The sequence below is a fragment of the Diadema antillarum genome, unplaced genomic scaffold, assembly GCF_040938485.1.
Source record: "Diadema antillarum isolate AM-2024a unplaced genomic scaffold, OU_Dant_1.0 seq00000124_RagTag, whole genome shotgun sequence".
In the NCBI taxonomy this organism is placed as follows: Eukaryota; Metazoa; Echinodermata; class Echinoidea; order Diadematoida; family Diadematidae; genus Diadema; species Diadema antillarum.
The window spans coordinates 2,780,374-2,795,033 of record NW_027271204.1 but is presented as its reverse complement, the minus strand read 5'-3'; the positions used below and the strand labels follow the sequence as shown (position 1 = coordinate 2,795,033).

The following is a 14,660-nucleotide window of genomic DNA, read 5'->3' as shown; positions in this document are numbered from 1 at the left end:
CTAGAGCCAGGTTCCTGCGATGACGAGTCGTGTACAAGGCTGCACGGGTAGACTGTTTCCACAGTTGTTCCGAGATAGACATAAGCAGTGCGTCGAGCAACTGCCTGTCTTCTGGAGAGACCCGCAGGTCGTCTGCTTGTACGGCCAAATTGGTCAGAGCACCCGCGTACGCTGCCAGACGCATCGTGGATCTGGCCAAGATGGACATATGCGTCCACCTCTTGTCTTCCTCAAGAAAGGAGCGTCTGCGTAGGGGGTTGACCTTCCCCACGTAATCGCCTAGAGCAAGCAGCTCGGGGGATAGCGTCTCTGGGGACAGAAAACGGGCCATGTCGCCCGGTTGAAAAGTGAACGCTCTTCTCAAACCAGGAGGGCCACCCCTGGGGGACGGTTCACGAGCGATGCGCCCGTACTCATCCTTGAAGTCGGCTGTGAGTGGAATGCCGGGATGAGTACCCGATCCCCCCCGGAAGAGTCGGGACGCCTGGGGCTGTTGCTCCGCAGGGTCCGGGCGGACCGTATAAAACTCTTCCAGGTAGCGGAGGAGCAAGGCTTCCGCCTCCTCACTGAGGTGTTTCAAACCAGGCGGGGCCTCGGTCCCAATCAGGGAGGGCGCCGCCGATGAGGTGGACATAGACTCCCACTCTAAAGAGGGGTCAGACTCTGAGGCAGGTACCCCGAGTTGATCAGAGAGGGGTGGGAAAGGGGGAGGCGCTAGTGCTGGGGAGAAAGTCTCCGCTGGCAGTGCGCTATCGTCCAACAAGGAACGGGCCGTCAGGCCCGAGGCAGGGCGTGGGATAGGGGGCGGTAAGAGCAGACCACCAGTAGAGGTAGCTACCGCAGCCTGACTGACAGCGGCCGGGGCCGGGCGATGCAGTCGAAGGCTCTCTGCCTGAGAGGGGAAAGTTTCCTCCCCGGGCGGAGCCCCTAGTGCCGCGGGAGCACGGCTCGTGCCGGCTATGAGCTCCCCGCGTGGCGGCAGTGGGGCCATGGGCACTGAAGAAGCAGCGGTCGATTCGGCCGGAAGGCCGGGGAGCGACCAGCCTCGGCTCTCTGCGAAGCGGCTGAACACCTCAAAGAGTTCAGCTTCACTAGGCTGAGCCTTAGGAGCCTTCTTCTTCTTTTTGCCCGAGGTTTTGGACTTCTTGGAAGAGGGAGAGGCAGAAGGGGCCGTGGAAGGCCTTTTCTTAGCCTTCTTCTTCCTCTTCAGAGTCCCAAGGGACGAGCTTAAGGGCTGTCCGGCCGGTGGGGTGCCGGTCAAGGACGCCGCCGAAAGCTGCCAGTCCCGAGCGGGAGGCTCAACCGGCGCCGCCCGAGCGGGCGGGCCGGGGAGGGTCCCAGTGGTGGTAGGTGCCGGCTTGCTAGGAGCGCGGGCAGTTACCAACCTAGGGCCATGCACCCTGGGGTGCTGGCCGAGTCGGAGGGAGGAGGGGGCCCGCGTGGTGGGCAGCCGGGGCGGACCCGCAGCTGGCGCACCACCGCTCCCGAACCCCGCCGCCGCCGGCCTGAGAGAGCCGGGTGGTGGGGAACGGGCGGGGCCGAGGCTGGACGCCGCTGCAGCCGCAGGGCTGCGAGCAGGCGGGGTGGGGGCGGCTCGCATGAGCGAAGGCGCTCGTGGCGGCACCCCACCGCTCTCTGTCACCATGGGCCGGCTAGGGCCGGGGGACGAGAGGCCAGCCAAACTCCGGTCAGGTCGCCAAGGACGACCACCCTCCTCCCCCGAATCACTTCCCTCAGAAGCGAGAATCTCAAGGGGCGGATCGGCGGAGCCGGATCCGAGCCCCTCCGGTTCAGGGACCGGCAAAGAGACTCCCTCCGCGAGGGGGTTCCGAGCAGAAAGCTCTGAGTCCGTCGGCCGTGCGGCCCCGGACGGAACCAGGGCCGGAGCCCTAAGTATGGGGGGGTGGGAGGATAGCCAAGCCTCCAACGTGGCCCACAAGGGGTCTGACCAAGTGGAGCACGTGGGACAGGGACTAGATCGGGTGCACGTGCGATGCAAAGCGCAAACTGGATGTGCGTCCCAATCTGGAATGGCCCGGCGACAAGAAGTGCATCTAAGAGTCATCCTGTATAAAAGAGAAGAGGACTCAGTTAGCAACAACATAAAGAAAATGTAGACATGAATAAACATACAAGTATCTTTACAAGAAAGTGTATGTTAAAACAAGGGACTCAAAAACCAAGTCAAAGTAGGCTTAAAAGCGTACAAGACAAGGGGCGGGAATTGGGCCGAGCTGGGCCGACAAAATTATCGTTGAAGGCTCAGCATAAAATACCCAAGAGACAGTAAACAAACATGAAACATGTGCGAAAAGGGTGAGAAAAACACCCAATCGAAATATAAAAGAAGCCCCAGAGGCGCGCCATAGGCGTGGGCCACCTCAATAAAGGCCTAAGGGGGGCACGACACACATGAAACATGCACGGAACCGAGTCTGGGGACGAAAACCCAAAGACAAGGTGCAATTAAGTCCCAAAGGGCTAGCCATAAGGTCTACAAACCATAATAAGGACCCTAATGGCGTGCCATACGACTACAAGTTGAGTAAATATGGCCAAAGGGCTTGCCATAGGTCAACGATCGGTAATAATGACGCTAATGGCGTGCCATAGCCCAAGCATGGCGAAGACGGCCACCCACGGCCAGCCATAGGCTAACTACGGTAACGAGATACTAACTCACGGCGTAGAGCCTACGAAGAAACCTCGATGTTTCTAACACCTTCAAAAAGGTCAAAAAACACCAAAAAACTCCCGAGAAGGTATAAAAGCATGAACGGGAGGAGGAAAAAACATAAAAGGAACGACAAAAAGCCGAACCGAGGTAGGCTAAGACGAGAAAGGGGGAAAAAACCCGCCAGTGCGTGGCGAGAAGCGAGGCACGGTGCACACACCATACAAACGTATGGGGCAGCGCGAAACAAAACCGCGGAGGTTTGGATCGAAATAAAATTCACGATTTCGCCCCTTTCTCGGTAACAAATGATGACAAAAACGATCTACAAATGTGATACAACAATCAAGGAGCAAAAATAAGGAAAGATATTGCCTGATTGCTGGGGGATCCCGCTGATGCAGTCGGGTTATCACGAGAGATCGAAAACACGTCTAAACGCGATGGTGGGCGAACAGGGAAGAGGAAGAGTCATGGCGGGTGACTGGTTACGTGCGTACGGGCGGACGTGCGTGCGGCCTGGGGGACACGGGCGGTGTAAGGTAGGCTTACTGTGTAAAAGTTTCTTTGTTCGATGTTAGGGCAATTATCGGGATAATAGCATACTATAACAGATAGGTGGTCAGATGTACTGATGTAGATTATACATTTCTAGTCATGTTTGTATCCCTTACATCAAATGTGTACATATTGTGTAAACACCACATTTTCCTATTTAATTCCACTCGTGTCAAAATGTGCTTTTTGAAAAATATTGTATATAATATACAATGACGCCTGATTATCACATGTAATGAATTCCTCATGGTTTTAAAGAGGGACCAAACGTAATTACTAAAATATTCTGATGATTATTAAATTTTCTGTCAATTCAAATCATGTGTTGCATTAAACTAAATTTTGATATCTAATCCACTCTATCAATCACTCATTCCTGTTACAATAACAACAGCATCTCCAATAGCAGACATGTTCCTTCCTTCTTCCCTTCTTTTGTTCTTCCTTGTCCCTCCTCCATTTCATCTTCCCCTTCCTCTTTTCTTTCCTCCTCCTCCTCATCTCCTGTTCTCTTTTCCTCCTCTTCCTCTTCTTCAAAATTCTCCCTCTGTCCTCTTTCCTTCCTCTTCATCCTCTTCTGCCTCCTGATCAACATTTTCCTCCCTTCCTCTCCTCCTGTTCTTCAACATTATCTTTCCTCCACACTTTATCACTCCTCCTCCTCCTCTTCTTCAACATTCTCCCTCCATCATCTTCCCTTTTCTTCATCCTCTTCCTCCGCCTGTTCACCATCTTTTCCCTCCACACTTTCTCACTCCTCCTCCTCCTGTTCTTTAACATTTTTCCTCACTCCATGCTCTTTTCCTCCTCTTCCTCCTCAACCTTCTCCTCCCTCTATCCTATTTCCTTCTTCTTCATCCTCCTCCTTCTCCTCCTACTGTTTCTTCAACATTCTCTTTCCTCCACCCTCTTTCTCTCCTCTTCCTCCTGTTCTTCAACATTTTCCTCGCTCCACTCTCTTTCCTTTTTCTTCCTCCTCCTCCTCTTCCTCCTTACCATCCATCCTGGAGGACCACCTTCTGGTTCGTCGCTCTCTTTTTTCAGTCTCTTCAGGATGAATGGAAGACTTTGGGGGTCGGCTGAAAGCTGTCCCTCCACCTCTCCAAGTAATAACCTGCAACAAAAGAGTATGCCAGCAATTATTATGTCATCCATCTTCCTGCTTATTTCCTATAACACTGTCATCTGAAACCTGCCAAAATATCAAAATGTCATATTGGCCATTACATTGGGGATTATCTATAAAGACCTGGAATTGTGGGGATTATCGGTGGCCCAATTTATTTGCTGCCCACCGAGGTACATTCACAAACCATGAACAGCACTGATCAGCTAATATGTGCATCGAAGTGTACACTCATGGGTAATGGTCTTTTCCAGTTGAGATTCTTGGGCTCTGAGTAATACTTACATAGAGATGAGTGATAAAAATCCGGAATATATCAGAGCTGGGCCAGCTCTCCCATTCCATGGTAACTCCATGTTACTGGGTTTTTAATCAAAAGTTTAGTTGCTATTATACAGTACGCGCACATACGCTGAAATGAAAATTTATCCTAGACCAACAATTTGTTGGTCGATAAACAGCAAAACAAAAATTAGATGCACATTTGTTGCATCACTTTCCACAGTCTGATCCTGTGTCTCTATGACATTTCCTTCTCTCTCTATCTCTCTCTGTTTCTACTTAATTCCATATTCTCTTGACACTCATCAATAATATACAAACTACGTATTTGTATTTATACCTTTCTGTGGTTACAGGTGGATATCTGTAGAACTGGAACGTGAAGAACACTGTTTTTGGCAAGTCCTTCCTGTTCACATCGAACGAGAGAAGCCTGGAGGGAGTGTAATTTCACAATAAAAAAGGGATATTATTTCTTAACAATTTCTGTGATTACTATTTTGAAATGAATGAAGACATTTTTTTTTTCTCTCACATACATATAGTTTGTGAAAAATCTTATCAATTAAAAACTAGCAGATATGCACAATTTCTTTTTGTCCAATCACATTTGTCATTCTTTCTTGCAAGTATAATTGAATACATGCTTGGTAACACAAAATTACAAAAGAATGCATGTTATTTCACAATACAGAATGTCAATTCAAATACACTGTAGATATATAATTGATAAGCATTCATGAATGACAAAACAATGTATTAGCTCTATGTAAACAACATATGCACAGAAGAGCATATCTGATTTATAGTTAAAACCCTATTCACTCTCTTTACCATCTTCAATCTGACCAACCACACTGTTTGACCAAGTACTCTTTTTGATCACCCATACTTAAATGAAATCACTCTTATTGACCAACCAAATTGTTTATTGAAAACACACCTTTGATCAATCACACTGGTTATAAAGTCATTCTTTTTTGACCAACCACACTGTTTATAAAATCACTCTTTTAGACCAACCACACTGTTTTCATATCTAATCACTCTTTTTCAACAACCACATTGTTTAACCAATCACTCTTTTGACTAATGAGACTGTTTAACCTGGCACAGTTTTTGACTAACTACACTATCAAAAAGTACAGGCTGACAGCTTACCTTGATATTGCCAGAAACTGAATCACAATTTCATTGCACTGGAGCTGGTCAGCATATTCCAGCTGTGGGTTGAGCCTGACATGGTCATTGGGGTCAACGACCTCTGGTGCCTCCCCAGTCCTGTCCGTGATCTCCGGGAACCCAGCCTGGAAGAGTCTGGCGTAGGCAGCTCGGCTAAGACCTCCACCACTGAGTGAGAGAAAGAAAGAGTGATGAAATGACACTGAATCATGTGGTGGTAATCACTGAATCAGAGTCTGGAAGAACATACAGTGGAGTATTGTAACCCTTTGAATGAAACATAACCATTCAACCTGTTGATGAGTCCCTAGTATACTCAAGCTAATGTCTATGGGAAAAGCAAGTTGTAGCAAAATCAGTCTGTCCTCGACGTATTAATAGCCTGATTTATTTGCGTTTGCGTTCTTTACATCTGAGTGAATAAGACAACCTCAGCATATTACTGAATAAATGGTAGGTAATGCCATTTTCGGGTGTATTTGGGGTAGTATCACACCAAGAAAAGATGTTTTCTTTTAGTTGCTACACAGCAGGGAAACAGAACCTTCAATTTCAATTTTGCCTAAATGTCCATCATGCGCATCTAAGAATAAGATGCCCTGATGCTCAGAAGAAGTCTTGCTGACAGGGACTGACAAAACTAAACCATTTTTAACAGTCAAATTAAGAAGAGATGAGTCTTAGAGAGTTTATTGGTGATAGCGAGAGTGGTCCTTACGTCTGCTGACCCGGTCCTGTTGTGATGATGGGGGCGTGGACGGGGGTAAACGGGATCTCATCCACTGGCTCACCAACACCTAAAGGTGCCTGAGGAGGGGGATGGAGATGGAGAGGAGGGTGAAATCTGTGAGTATGAAGACACTCTGGCAAAACTGTTATGCGGGGAAGGAACTACCTTCATCAAAGCCATTTCTATTAAAATCACCTTACAGGCATAATTTCCCATTTGCAGATGAAACAAAAACCCAGCATTAGTGCTTTAAAATAGTTCTAAAATGCAAGTTATGGATAGAAACAACCACTGTAAAAATTTGAATTGGTAAAATTTGTGTTAAATACTGTTGAATATATAAAATGTGAACAATAGTTATTATAAAAATGTTTCTAGACTAAACCGTCTACAGTTACGGTTTATTGAGAAAAATACAGATATCTCCTTATATTATAGGCTTTATAACGAAAATTTTATATGATAGGATGTTTTGTAGTACAACAGACCTACACATATGCACTAATGTCATATCTTGAAATTTTTTTAAATCACTGTTCCCAAAGGTAAACAGGACCTTTGATCATAGCTATTTCTGCAAAATCATCTTCATCATTTTCATCACCATCATTGCGACCAAATCACTGGGACCATATGTACTTGTCACTGTTTTCACAATCCGTATAAACCTCAATCACGTAAACACCATCATCGACAAAATCCATCTTCCAACACCGGCATCCTTCCAACATCTCTCTCACCTCCATGTGGGTTATCTCGTACGGCAGCCTCCCTGACATGGGTTGTGGCTGGATTGGAGGATAGTTGGGGGGCATGCCTCCCGTGTTGTACATCCCTGCCCCAGGGGGGCCCATGTACTGCTGGGCGGGGCCCGTGCCGTACATCTGGGGCATCATGTATTGGTGGTTAGGACCCCGTTCTGGAGCGGTGAAGTGCTGCTGGAGGGTGTTGGGTGCCATATTGCTGTGGCTGGCTCCAAGAGGTAGTCTGGGTGAAGACATACAAACGAGCAAATAAAAACATAGAAACAAAAATATAAACAAAGTGGTGTGAAAAAAGGATGTCCTTTGGTGCATTAATACTGAATATTTTCTTAAGTTAAAGGGTTCTGACACACATTAAAGACATGTCTGCAATGCATCCTTATATGAAACAATCAGCAAAAGAACTGATTTACCTCCATCAATGTAGTAAGTACATCGTTAAATACTAAAGATCTCTCCTTCTCTGTGCAATTATATTTAGCGTCTAATATAGATAGAATAACAACTAATACAAGTTTTTTTTTTAATGTTTTTATTGAAGAAAAAGCAAAACATACAAACAAGAACAAAACAATACATGCAATATAATTTGATCAACTAATAGAAATTGATTGTACTGGGGTGGACTAGGCTTACTTGTACTAAAATGACTGCATAACTAGCAAATTCCTCATGAGCTCACTAAAATCCAATGTTACAGCAGTGGTATTAATACTTCTGATGTGCATTTTGTTAACACTGGTATGATCCTCTTTCTTGGCTGAAAATAGTATGACAGCATTTGTTGAGAATTGCCTCTAGATACTGAAATATAATTATTTCCACCAGATGTGAGATAACAAGCATATGAAGAAAAAAAAGTGCATTCATACCCCTCCGAAGCTATTTAAATAGAAATGCCTGGGCCACATCATTATGTCACTGGCTTACTAAATCATATGCATATTCTTTTTTTTTCACTTTGTTACTTTGATATTATCCTTTTTTTTTTCCTTCCCTCGCCTCTACATTGCCTCGCCTGCATGATTTTTGATACTTTATTGGTATGCTTTGAACAGTTGACTTAAAAAGATAAATCTCAATTTTAATGTCAACAACACAATTACTGCAAATTAATGTCAGGGTCAGGAAGAGGTAACAGAGCTGGCATACTTTGGTGTTCGTGGGCTGCGAGGGAGTGGTGGCTTTCCCATCATGCCCGGGTGCGGCTGGATCTCATTCAGCACCGATGCCTCTGTCCCACTCGTCTGGGATGGCAGGGACTGCATGGACGGATACTGCCCTCTAGAGTCCGGTCTTATATCCTGCAGAAAGACCAAACATTGATTAATCCTCACAGTGCTGTATTTGCAGATTGTTAAGCCATGTGAAGTGCTATCTTCACTGATTGGTGCAGATGTTCAGAAACTAATTGTAAAAAAGCGAACATCCAAAATCAAAAGGAAACAGGCTCCATGAAGACAGAACTTGCCAACATAAATATTACATATTCAAACTATTGTACTTTACCCACATCGTTTCATTATTGTTAACATTTTTGCTAACTATGACTTTTATTTTTACTTTTTTTGCACAAGGTTGAATATACCCATTCAAACAATTGTCAGACAAAGCTTCCATCTTACGTTAAACACAGAGGAATACATCAACTGTTTGTATTGTTTTATTTTCTTAAACAAACAAACAAACAAACAAACAAACAAACAAAAACACATACCAAAATATACTGCTAGAATATACCTCCCATGGATTGCAGGGAGGGATTTGAACCCTGGAAATGACTTACTGATGGAGCAAGGTGCCTTGGGGCCTCCGATGGCAGTGAAGTGGACTGAGGACTGACAGGGCGCTGTGCTTCTTCTCTCTGCAGTAATGATATTCATAATGATACACTGTAGTAATGATATTCATAAAAACAAGAGACCTGGGGTCTAGTATTCACCTGAGTATCGCAAGTCCACACATTCTGACAGACTATTACCTTAGGACACAACAAAGTATGGGAGCTTTGGGGGACCTTCAAGGGGGCATGGTGTCCATTTCTATAATTCATCAAACTGGCAGTAATACCTGCCAAGTTTGTAAACAGAATTGACCATGCATTTTCAGAAAGAAGATTAAATCTGTGAAAACAGAACCCCAATATGGTCCCCAATTGGAGGGGGGAAGGCATGGTGCCCACGAGTACAAATTCTATCACCTTAGCGATAATGCCTGCCAAATTTGGTGATAAATTTGACCATGTGATATCAAGAAGATGCTGAAAATGATAACATTTGTCCTTACTTTGGCCCTCTGCAGGCCCCCACAGGAACTCATCTTGGTCTGACATGAACAAACATGAAAATACAGTCACAAACATATGCATACATACTAATAGCATTTAGCTCTCTCATTTCTGGTTCTGTAGAAAAAAACTTTTGGGGTTCATTAAAGATTTCTTTAATTTGTAGGCTTTTGTTGGGGTCCCGCTGGGAGGGAGCATGATCACATTTGAACAAATTTAGATCCTATTACCCTAGGGAAGCTACCTGCAAAATTTGGTGAATATCCATCATGGGGTTTTCAAAAAGAAGGTGAAATATTGTAAACAGTTTACGTATGACGCACAGTAGCTGATGGATGCCGGACAATTCATGACTGCAATAGCTCACTTGAGCCCTTGGCTACAGCAGGGCTTGACACTAACGGTGGCCCGGGGCCACCAAAAATGAAAGTCGGGCCACCAAATTTCAAAAAAGGGCAAATTTGGTGGCCCGCCTCGGGCCACCAAAATTTTTTGAAAAGTATGTCAATAAATTTGTAACTTTTTGCGCCGGAAATTAGCAGTAAAATTTGTCTAAAGGATGGATGAAAAGGACTGAATGAGTGCCTGAGAGTGAGTTGAGTATTGCGAGTTTCTTGAAGTCTGTTTACGAGTAGATATGTCCAACTTCCAATTCTTACTATGATAAAACTTAAATATTTGACTCATTAAAAAAAACAGGACTTTCAATGTTTTTTTTTTTTTTCGGGCCACCAAAACTTTGAAATTGAGGATTTTGGTGGCCCCATCGGGCCACCAAACAAAATAGTTAGTATGGAACCCTGGCTACAGTGATCTCGCAACAAAGGGATTAAATGACAGATAATCATTTACTTCACCCTGTGAAACACATACAATGAATAGTATCTACATTGTAATAAAAAGATGTAGTACTAAATAATAGCAGTACTGTTTATGGAACTTGCTGGGTTGAGGCTGGGAGACATTGTATGATAGGTCAACAAACTTATTTTGGGAGATTTGTGTTCGTAATGTATGTAAGATTTATTGTAGGTCAAGAAACTAATTAAGAGTGATATGTGTCAGGTCCCTGATTTCACAGATGACCAACAGTAATCCCAGTGCTTGACTTTCTGAGGCATGTGAAATATACACAGTTGTTTACTGAAGTTAAGCCTTTATACAGCCACATCAACACCTGCTTAATATTTAACATCCACCTGTTTCACATTCCTCCTTCCGTTGTTTTACTATTAAAAATAGTCAGAATAAACAGTGCTGACACATCAAATGAAACAAAAGAACATCACTTCTCCCTTTGTTTGACTGCATAAACTTGTCTGAACATGGTAAAAAGTTGTTTACACACTAAAAACTATTGGGGTGGGGGTCTAATACTCAAGTGAGTATTGCAAGTATGCTTTCCACACATTCTCCCAGACTATTACCTAAAAACAGTTCCATGATATTTGCTCCTGTGACAATTGCTCCCATGAAATATCTGCACTCAAGGGCCAAACATAACATTTTACTTCTACTTCCAAATATAAACCTTACTCTAATCCTAATCCTCACATCAAATTGAAAATAAGACCCAATCACAACCCTAACCCTATCCCTATGTCCTTGGAGAAAATACGACCGGAGGAAGTGTTGCAGGAGCAAATGTTGTGTCACCCCTAAAAACATTGCAAACCTGTGGGGGGGCAGGGGGGAACCGAGGACCTCCAGGGGAGTATGGTGTCCATTTGTATATTCAATCAGACAGGCTATATGATTCCTGCCAAGTTTTGTACAACATTTGACCATGCATTTAAAAAGAGAAGGTGAAAGTGTGAACATCTTCGTAGGGATGCTACACTGTACCTGCCAAGTTTGGTGAAAATCCATCATTTAGGTTTTAAAGAAGAAGCTGAAATTGAAAACAAGTTACGATGCACCATGAACGATGGATGATTGCAATAGCTCACTTTAGCCTTTCGTTCATGGAAGCTAACAATAAAGGGCACGAATGTAAGGTAGTTAACTCCACACTATGAAACACATACAATGAAAAGTAACCAATATAACACAAAAATATAGTGTTACATAACAGAAGTATTGCTTTAATATGAAACTTGATGGGTTGATGCTGTCAGGTTTATGATAGGTCGACAAACTAATTATTAGTGATTATGTCAGGTCCCTGCCTTCACAGATGACCAACAGTACACCCAGTTCTTGACTTCCTCAGGCATGTGAAATGTACACAGCTGCTTAATACTGAAGTTAAGTCTGACAGCAACATCAACACCTGTTTGATATTTAACATTCACCTGGTTCACATTCCTTCTTTCATTGTTTAACTACTAAAAATAGCAGAATGAAACAGGGTGTTTACATCAAATGAAACAAAAGAACACCACTTCTCTCTTTGTTTGACTGCATTAATTTGTCTAAACATGACAGGGTTGTTTACACACTAAAAACTATGGGGATGGAGGTTTAATACTCAAGTGAGTATTGCAAGTTCCCCTTCCACACATTCATCCAGGCTATTACTTATCAACATTGCAAACCTGTTGGGGGGGGGGGGGGGGCATTGAGGGACTCCAGGGAAGCATGGTGTCCATTTGTATATTCAATCACACTGGCTGTATGATTCCTGCCAAGTTTGTACAACATTTGACCACGCATTTCCAAAAAGAAGGTGAAAGTGTGAACATCTTCCTAGGGATGCTACACTGTACCTGCCAAGTTTGGTGAAAATCCATCATTTAGGTTTTAAAGAAGAAGCTGAAATTGGGGAAAGTTATGATGCACGTTACATGCTGGATGATGAATGATTGCAATAGCTCACTTGAGCCTTTGGGTCACAAAAGCTAACAATAAAGGGCACGAATGAAAGGTAATTATTAACTCCCCACTATGAAACATATACAAAGAAAAGTAACTAATATAACACAAAGATATAGCGCTACATAATAGAAGTGTTGTTTCTGGGACTTGATGGTTCAATGCTGTCAGACTTATGATACATCTGTAGGTCAACAAACTTAGTTATGATGATTCGTGTTAGATTCTTCTTTGTATGCAAGATTTATCATCATTCAACAAACTAATAAAGAGTGATGTGTGTCAGGTTCCTATGATTTCACAGATGACCTACATTTGTACAGCAAGCCAAGTACTCAATTTCCTGAGGCATGTGAAATGTACACAGGTGTTTACTGAAGTTAAGCCTTTATACAGCAACATCAACACCTGTTCGATATTTACATTGTAATATTCACCTGCTTCACATTCCTTCTTTCATTGTTTATCTACTAAAAATAGCAGAATGAAAGAGGGTGTTTACATCAAATTAAACAAAAGAACATCACTTATCCCTTTGTTTAACTGCATAAATCTGTTTGAACATGACAAGGTTATCTAGATGGCAAAAACTTTAGCAAGAGCTGGGGGTTGGGGTGTAGCACAATGAGTAATTCAAGTTCATTTTCCAATCATTCTTGCAGTTTTTTTAAAAAGTAAGAACATTGAAGCATGATGTCCTTTTGAATATTCTATTTCACTAAAGATGATACAATGTACCAGTACTGCCCCACCGCTAAGGCGGGCATATTGGGATCCTCGATGAACAAATTTGAAACAATAACCACCAATGTACTTATTTACAACTTGGCTCTATCATTTCTGGCTCTAGAGAAAGACATTATTTATTCATCTATTGAGAGATTGACTGATTCATTCATTCATTCATTCACTCATTCATTTATTTATTTACATATTTATTCATTACTGATTATTTCTATGGGGGGGGGGGGGTTGGGGTTGGGACTCCCATGGTTGTGGGGCAGGGGGGGGGGGGGAGGAGGCATGGTGTCAATTTGATTAGAGTGACATGCTATTACCAAGGGATGCTACTTGCCAAATTTAGTGAAAATCCCAAATGGGGTTTTCAAGAAGAATGTATTAAGTTCACACATGACGCATGGCAGATGGGGCATGCCAGACAATGAATGATCACCACAGTTCACACGAACATTTGGACCAGATTAGCTAAAGAATGATACAATTCAGATATATATCTTTATACAAATATCATGATGGCGCTGTGATCACTTTCACACAGGCCTCTGCGTTGTGAATGGTTGACTGTGCATGGCTGTGCACTGCAGGCATTTTTTTAAATCCCAAAGTGAATCCAGTGGTCAATGCAAAATAGTCAATATACATGTAATATACAGTACCATACCCTTGCTTTACTGTGACAAATAATGCATGCTCTGTCATGTGTGGGATGGATTATATGCATTCTAAATGCATGTTTCTTATTCAAAATAGCCTTAATGCAATTCCATATCATCTAAGCTTTCAGCATATATAAAACAAACCTGCATCTGGGCTCATATAGCACTTTTTGTATGCATACACTTTGGCAATTCTGTGTAGTGTATTTAAAATCAGGTACTAATCTAGTGACGAGAAACATGAACAGCCACTACCCTGGCTTCTAAATGTGTCAAACAAAAGGAATGGTTCTAGGACAATTACCCCTGGAAATTACCCCAGACCCTCTGGCCCTAATCCTAATCCTGAATCTAAACCTAACCAAACTATAACCCAACACGTAACTCTAACCCTAACCAAAATGTAACCCTAACCATAACCTCATCATCAAACAGTATTTAGCTGGGGGGGGGGGGGGGGGGGGGGGTTATTGTTCTCAGGGGGTAATGAGGAACATATTCCTGCCCAGCAAAACAGGGATCAAAAGGGACTATCAACGTAATAGGGACAAACCTTATGCTTGAAGATGAACTTGATCTTGCCGGCGGCCATCTTGGTCATCTCGTCATTGTCCAGATCTCGTTGCTTGTAGAAGAGGATGCCCTCGGGGTTGGGTGTGGCACCGCCCTGGAAGGTCAGGGTGACCTCGGATGAAGGGTCGCGGAGATTCGGTGACCAGGCCACCCATCGCACGGCCACGTTGCGCGACTGGGAGCGGGCCATACTTGCCGTCAGCTGCAATGTCATAAGAACAAGTGAATAGGACCATTCATGTGTAAAGCTCCAATCAGTTTCAACACAAATGT

The 14,660-nt window shown here is 43.6% G+C and overlaps 1 pseudogene; it reads right to left on the bottom strand.

The window, feature by feature from the left end:
- Positions 1-14,660, bottom strand: part of LOC139727262 (nephrocystin-4-like) — a 78,983-nt pseudogene that overhangs the window by 11,333 nt on the left and 52,990 nt on the right.